This window comes from Grammomys surdaster, unplaced genomic scaffold, assembly GCF_004785775.1.
Source record: "Grammomys surdaster isolate TR1022 unplaced genomic scaffold, NIH_TR_1.0 165, whole genome shotgun sequence".
Taxonomy (NCBI): domain Eukaryota; kingdom Metazoa; phylum Chordata; class Mammalia; order Rodentia; family Muridae; genus Grammomys; species Grammomys surdaster.
The window spans coordinates 772176-780392 of NW_021604613.1; the positions used below are offsets into that span (position 1 = coordinate 772176).

Genomic DNA, 8217 nt, shown 5'->3' on the forward strand with positions numbered 1-8217 from the left:
GTGTGTGTGTGTGTGTGTGTGTGTGTGTTGGAGAGGCATGTAAAGTAAACTGTGCTTAAGAGCAACCAGGAAAAAAAGAGGGATCTCAACAGTCTCTGTTTCCTAAAAACTGAAAAATACAGTAGGGCTCCAGTTAGTCTTGGTTCATTTAGCATTTTTTTTTTCAGAAATTTTCTGACTGTTGCTTTCACAAAACTAGACAGATATTTTCTAAGAATAGAAATTTATTATTTTCTATGAATGTGAAAACACCTTCTCTCCATTTTGTCTTTGAGCTGGAGTCTAACTCTTTAGCCCTGGCTGGACCAAACTCACAATGTAGAGCAGGCTGCCTTCGAAATCACAGAAATCTGTCTGTCTCTGCTCCACATGCTGGAAAAAAAAGACATGCTCCACCATGGCCAGTTTAAAAATAAGTTATGATTAATGATTGTGCTCAAACATGAAAAATGTGCACATTTCTCTTAACTAGTGTCCTTTGGTTCCCTAAAGCAGATGTTCACCTATTGTGAAGCCCTGTAGACGCAGCTGCCTCTAGGAATTCTGACATAAAGGTTTTGTCATCATATAAAAAGAAGCCTATCGTCATCTATTGAATTCTTTGAGAATAATGGCCAGTCTAACTATAATTCAACTTGATTTTGCTTTCTTGAATATTATTTCCAAACCTAGTTATTTAAAGCAGCACTTACTCAGCTCTTAGCTGTAGTTGTGTAGGTCATTGATTTAATGGGAGATGTTACTGCTCTATGGTTAAGGTCTTCCCAATAGTTGTAGTGAGTTGCTGTGTCAAAAATGACGGGCAGTCCTTTATGGCTCCCCATCAATAAATAAATACATTTTGAAAAATACAAATCTAGCTAACACTAACTTCCAGATCTTCAGGACTTTTGGGCTGTGTGATACCTATAGACGCATGACTTAAACAAGTGTTATTTCAGAGTGACATCTTCAACTCTTCAGGTAAATCTTGTGTGTGCTAAAATTCTTTTGAGTAAGTGATGTTTTATTAACATAATTCATGCTATAATGATAGAGTTCAATCTCTACTATATGAAACATGCATGACATTGCTTAAACATTTACTGTATGCCTTGGAATTCTTTCTTGTACAATTTGAAAATTTTGACCCATGTGTTAGATACTTGTAATATTTTATTTTTTTATATTTTACTTATTCTGTACTGGGTGTTATTTTAAGATACTTTAATTAATTTGGTCTTTATGGATTGCCTATGGCATAGGGTTATTGTCACCACCTAATATATGAGGTATAGAAAAGAGTTTTTTTTTCTTTTTCTTTTTTAGTCCTTTGTGAATTTCATGTCATGTACTCCATTTTATTCATCTCCTCCTCCCCTTATATCTGCTTTCCATTATTAAAACCTCCCCCTAAACACTGAAAAATGTCTTATGGAAACTGTAGTATGTCATAGTGTATCCCACAGTATACCCTTTTGTTTACACTTATTTGCTTACAATGTTTGCTTTGTTGACAATGACTTGTCGGTCTTGTACAAGGCCTCTGGCTTCTGCTACTCTATCAATACTGGAACCTTACTGGGACTCCTCTTGGATATTCTGGATATCCAGTTGTTGCCCTGTATCATGGAAATCCTATAGTTCTGGATCCGTAAGACTGGCCTTTCATGAACTCCATCAGTTCCTTGATGGGGTAGATGTTGGGGTCGACCAATTCAAAGCCCTGCATCTGGGAATGAGAGTTATCTGAGGTTGCCAACCCAACAGCTTTCTTGTTCTCATGCCAATGGGGTGGCTCACCAGCAACACTCCTGCCCCCTCACCTCCAGGAGTGTGGGTTAGAGCTCTACCCTGCTACCCGGGTAAGGTGTAGGGCCCACTCAGACAAGTGTGTCAGCCAGTGAGGGAGATGTTCAGTTGTCCCACTCTCATGACCCCAGTACCAGCTCTCCAGCTTGCCACAGATAGTGAAGGATGAGGAATAGGCGGAGAGCATCTCTTCATGATCCACCACACTGCCCAGCAGGCAAGAGGCAGGGGCAGGCCTCCCACACTCATGCCCTTAAATATTGCCTGGACTCTTTTACATCCAGGGCCAGCTGCACAGGTCAGGTGCATGAATTGTTCTTCCTAGTGCAGCAGCACCAGAGCAGCTGCCACTGGTGAGGGCAAAAGGGACAGGAAGAGATCTCTTTCCTATCTATGCCACCTCATAGCAGAAAAGAGGCAGGGTTGGCTTACTTACATTCATGCCCTTGGGAATGGCTCACCTGCAATTTCAACACTATATAGTACTTTCTTTCCCAAGTACTGCAACTAGATAGGAGTGGGGTCAGATCTCCTGCTCTTATGCCTTCAGGGCCAGCTTCTCTAAGATGCCTTGAGGCCAGATCTGCACAGCCCTCAGATAGTAACACATCCCTGGGTGGCAGCCCAGATCAGGGACATCTTCTTGGCCTTAGGTGAAAATGGACACCTTCAAACCATGGACTAAGACTTGATCCATGGTGGCAGCACAGACCAGAACCCCAGCATTGTCTGTCTACTCACATCAAGGTGTTCCTCATGACCCTGGAGTCATCAATTCTGCCTTTCTTCATTGTGCCTATATCAGTCTGCTTCTCTTTTTTTTTCTATTTCTCCACCATTTACTTGCAGCCCTAGTACAAATGGCTATGTCCTGCTTGTTCATTATGGCACTAGGCAGGGCTCATCTTGGGCCTGGTCTATCTCCATAGGCCTGCATAGCACCTAATTGGTGGTCAACTGAGGCTCGCTCCTTGACCATACTCCATTTCACTAGTCTGATGGTCTAGTACTGGGCTCACTGCTTGATTTTCAAGGGTCATCTGTCTTGGGATCACTACCACCTGGTGCCTGCAGTCACAGGCAGGGTTCTTTTAGTCTTTGGCTTTCTTCCTGTTCAGAAAGCCTTCAAGGCCTACCTGGTGTCAAACTGATGGTAATCTCAGAATTGCTATTTTTCATGGAATATTAGGCTACAAACTCTTCAAATGTTCACCTGTCAGAACACTGAGAATAGACATAGCCTTTCTCCTTTCTCTCACCTAGAAACACACATGTGACTTAGCAGCCATTTACCTTGTAGGAGTAGGGAAACCAAAGTTCTTAAAGCACTTACCTCAAGATACTACTAATTCTAGTTCTCCCCAATCAGAAGATACACCTCACCTTCCATATCACTTCTATCTCTTGTGATGCCGGTCACTTCTAAATCATCTCAGTTTCATGAAAACTGCTGTGTCACTAAAAATGCTGTGCTTTTCATTTGTATATGGTCTTACATAAGAAATTACTCTTCATGAAAGAAACTTTATACATTATTTTCTATTTTTCTCATTATATTAAAGTTCAGATGTTAATTTTCTGAAATAGTCTTTTCTAGTAATCCAGAAAAAAAAAAATTCATCCACTTCTGGTTTCTTCTCAAGGATGCTGCTATTTTTCATTGCCACATCTACTGAAATTGTATTTTTACATTTATTTGTGTAGGAAAATGCTTTTTCCTTTATAAAATATTTTTATTACTATATAGTAGTCATATATAATGGGCTTCTTTATGACCTTTTAGTAGAAACTGAAGAATTTTAAAAGAAAATCAAATAAGCAAGCAGAGTTCCTAAATAGATTTCTGATTTTTAATTTAGCTATTAAATTCAAATACAACCTGTAGTTTCATTGAAAATATATTGTTTCTTTTGATCCTGATTTTTTTTGGCTTAACTCACTTTCCCTTTTATATAAATATGTATAACTTTTGACGATATATTGAAAATTTAAGATTACATGCATTCTATATTCATCTCCATAAATTTTAAGATAGATTTCTTTTTTAACAATCGTATGCATGTATCCAGTGTATACAATGCATTTTGAACATACCCACTGCTTTTTCCCCCTTTCCTATTCTTCTCTTCTCTCTTTCCATCCCATACCTCTCTCTCTCTCTCTCTCTCTCTCTCTCTCTCTCTCTCTCTCTCTGTGTGTGTGTGTGTGTGTGTGTGTGTGTGTTAGTTACCCACTGAGTTCAATTATTATTCTCTATATGTAGAGGTTTAGGGATATCCAGCTGGACATGGCCAACACACCATAGCCCATGTCATGAAAGAAAATTGCTTCTCTCTTCTCCAGTATCCATCAACTGCCCCCTTAGGAAGGGTGAGGCCTACTCTTCCATCCATACTGGAAAATTGACTGGGTTGTTTTGTTTGGATTGTGCAAGCAAACACAACTGTGGCAAGTGCACGGGTTCAATGACCTATTTGTGTCCAAAAGACATCATTTTCAGCCATCAAACCATTCTCTCTGACTCTTGTGGGGAAGAGTGTAATATAAATGGTTCATAACTTTATCTAACAATTCTAAGGAAGATTACTGGTGTCAGATGGATATTAAAACTATTCAGCAGCTAATGAGATAAGCTGAAATATAGCAATTGAATATTTTAGACATTGTATATTCATCAAGAACTACTTGTTTGAATATGTTTTCTAAATACTCCTGAGTATGAACTTACTCATACAATTAGATTTATCTATCTACCCTTTTCCTATCATAACTGTGAAGTTATTTGTTTTATATCTTAAAATATAACCACTGCAGGACATGCACCCAAATCACTAGAACTTTTTCAAGCTATAAAGTTTTAAAGGCTTCTTTTTACACTGAAAATCAATTCCACAATTTCTATGATGCTTTCCTGTTGGTATTATCTATAATCAGGCTTCATTAAGCAGTAGATTTTGTATATCCCTCCTTGTTACCATGTCATATTTCTTACAGTGATTATCACTATTTAAATAGTATGGTGTTATTATTAATATTAATGTAACTATATCATGTCTATTATAGCAACTATCCTCATCCTTCTTGATGTTAGTTATTTATTAATAGCATTAGAATTTACCATTAAAAGTTACCTCTATAAATAGTTTAGTAAAGGTGAATATCCCACAACTCAACAATAAAAGTGCCATCATATAAAAGTTATATATTTAATTTTAAAAACAATTTGCCAGATAGTGTACAGTTAACTAAGTATATTTTAACTTCGAAAAACAGCATAAATATAAACTGAAAAATATGACTAGATAAATTTCTAAGAGGCAAAATCTCCCACTGTACATTCTAGTTATTGTCTATTGTCTAAGTGCTCCTATTAACCTCTTTAGAATAAATGGGTGGAAATTTGGGGGTGTTCCAATGAATGCCAAACCACTGGTTCACATTCTTTTCTGTCATTAATCCAGTGGATTAACAAGATCACTGATGACCATTTTAAACTCTGCATTCATATAGTTCATTCTAATAAGATATAAATAATGATTCAAAAGTAAAATAAAAACTTTCTCAATCAAATCAAAGTGACAATCATGGGTTAATAAGTTAAAATAGGTTGGGACCCCAGGTATATTGCTGTCACTAGGGAATCCTTAAGTTGTTCAGTATTTAGCTTTGCCATGCTACAAGGTAAATGAGAAATTTGAGAGTGGAACTGGATCTTCCACACAATATTCAATTCAGAACAGATAAGACTCCACTGTTACAGGATATTTATTGATTATTTTTGAAAATAGTGATCTGTCAGCCAAAACATGTTTTTTGAATGTCAAATTGTATAGACAAAAATATTAACATGACTGCATAAAATTTCTAATTATCATCAGATATAGACTGTGCCATAAAGATGAATTTAATACTTGAAAATAAAATAAAAAAGAAATGTGTTGAGGGATGTATTAATGAAAAGTTCCGCCTGTGTCTATAACTCCCACAGCAACTTGTCATGATATTCCCAGCTCTGCTTTGTGAGTCAACATCCTCTGCACCTGTGCTGTTATGCCCGATCCTCCATCTCTATGCATTTCCCTGAGAAGACTGCTCAAGGAGAAATCCAAATTTAGGTGATAAGCTGCCAAGTGTGTCTCCTTGTTCCTGTTTTGATCCTTGTTCCTGTTTTGATCCTTGTTCCTGTTTTTATTCCTGTTCCTGTTTGTGTTCCTGTTTTGTGGGGAGTATAAAAGGGGTCTACACAGTTGAAAATAGAGCATTTGGTTCTTTACCAGATGACTCTTTGTCTTTCTTTCTCTCGCCCTCAGCCCTCCGCCGATCCAAGGAACTCAGTTAGCTATGCTGGCGTAGCTGACACTGCTTTGCTTGTCTCTGGAGCCGCTAATTCCTTCACAACTATAACCCTCCTGAGATTGGTGGTCCCATCTTCCAGTAACCCAGTAAAACAACACTCTTGAAGCTTATAATTAACCAGTCAGATTTACACATCAGTAAATTTTCAGTTCACAAGATGCCCACAAATAATTTCAAGGGCAATTGATAATGGTACAAGTTGCCCACCTAGAATATACAAGTTATCCCAATCATTCTATTCCTATATGAAATCATATCTACCTATGGCTGTTTAAAATCACACTGGTTCAGAATCTTCTTCCTGTCTGCCCTCCATCTGGATTCTTCTCCCTCTCTCGTAAGTCACTCACTCTCTTTGACACACTTAGTTCTGCCTTCCTTTCCCCTGTCCAATCACAGGCCTCATGCTGCACTAATATTTTAATGTAAGTAGACAGAGAAAATCCTGCTACATGTCACCCTTTCTGTTTAAATAAAGAAAAAACTCTTCTCTCAAAATATAAATGGAACACAACTATTATCATTTTGTAAATTATAAGGTATAAGATAGACCTAACACCCAGTCCATCATTTTTGTCATTAAGATAGAACATTGTCATCTATCCTAAATTAAAAGACTTATGAATCTACCTCAATTCATGTCCTGGCTTTAGATTGTACGCCATCTGAAAATCATCTTCTCAAACCTGTTCTCTCAATATAAATAGGCTGGGTTGGCTATGAGACTATAAGTAGTCATTCAACTTTGTCAGAAATCTGAGAATGACCAACATAAAATGAAAACATATAGAAAGCCTAACACAGCATCCAGAACTGAAACAAACTACAGAGACAGCTGCCTACCTATACAGCCCTAGAAATCAGGAAGTTGGAGAATCAGTCTTCAGCCTTCTGGCCCAGGATCATCTGACAGACCTTTGAGATACAGGAATTATTAAGGATGAGCCTATTCTGTCATGGCAGAACTAAGCTGTCCTAACCTGTAAATTGTGTCCTTTTTTTGGACAGTATTTTGTCTGTAGATGAAATGAGGCAATTCTTGCCTAGTCACTGTCTCATCACAACTGGAGCAACTCCATTGATGCTCAATTTCTTCTGTGAATCCAAGAAAGGGATGCTGTCAGAAGCAGACTTGTTTCTACAACAAGTGAATAGATAACATTAAATGTCACATTCTGTGGATTTCTGATGTGTTTGAAAACCAACTATCTATGTAAAGCAATCTGGACTGTTCTCCATTAATTACTCTCAGCTATTTCTAATTAAAATCTTGAAAACACCCTAACAATAGGCTCAGAGCCATGAATTTGCTATTTGGCCCTTAACTCACAGGCTTAATCATCTCAGATCAATTTATAATAACAGTTATAGAAGGGCAGGGTCTAAGACCTGTACTTTTCAATAGAAAAAAATTTATCTCAATGAAACCCTTGATTTTGCATCAAAATAAATTATTCTTAAATAATTTAAGAAATTATGACTTCAATTTAGTAACAATTATAAAGATTTCTACCAGTTGATATTATGGCTATACCATCCATTCTAGCTACTTCCTCCCTGTTCCAATTATGACCATTTCTACATTCTCTAGAAAGACAACCTATAGCAACCCCCTCCAGCCTCAAAGCCCAGGAGACTGTGGCAGTGACTCTTCATAACTTCTTCAAGTTGAATATAGACGTTGAGATATTTTGAGTTGGGGGGGGAGGGAGTAGGGAAAATGGGGGACTTTATTGGCCTTAAGAAGACCACACCAATTATTGTTTTAGTCTCTGATGTCTGTGTCTTGACAGGATCTCGCTGAAAGTCCAAGACATCAGCAGTTCAAGCAGGTCAGTTTAGCATGTCTGACGATGAAACTCACCAAGGCTCTACATTCTGTAACATACAAATCTCAAAACAAAATTTTAGTATCATGAAGATAACTTTTTGCTTGATTCTCTAGAGTCTAGTCATTTGGGGGTCTCCTTTCATCATATCTGATGCATATAACTATGGAAGGTACATAGACACTAATCACTTTTTCTAAAAATGCAACGACAAAACCTTTCTCCAAAGTCAGCATATTCG

General features: G+C 37.6%; 1 non-coding gene across 1 annotated transcript; it reads right to left on the reverse strand.

Annotated features, from left to right (window-relative positions):
• Positions 1-2972: 2972 nt before the first annotated feature.
• On the reverse strand, positions 2973-3098 carry LOC114619923. The gene has a single exon (XR_003711246.1). It is a non-coding gene; the product is annotated as a small nucleolar RNA SNORA17 (small nucleolar RNA).
• Positions 3099-8217: the final 5119 nt, after the last annotated feature.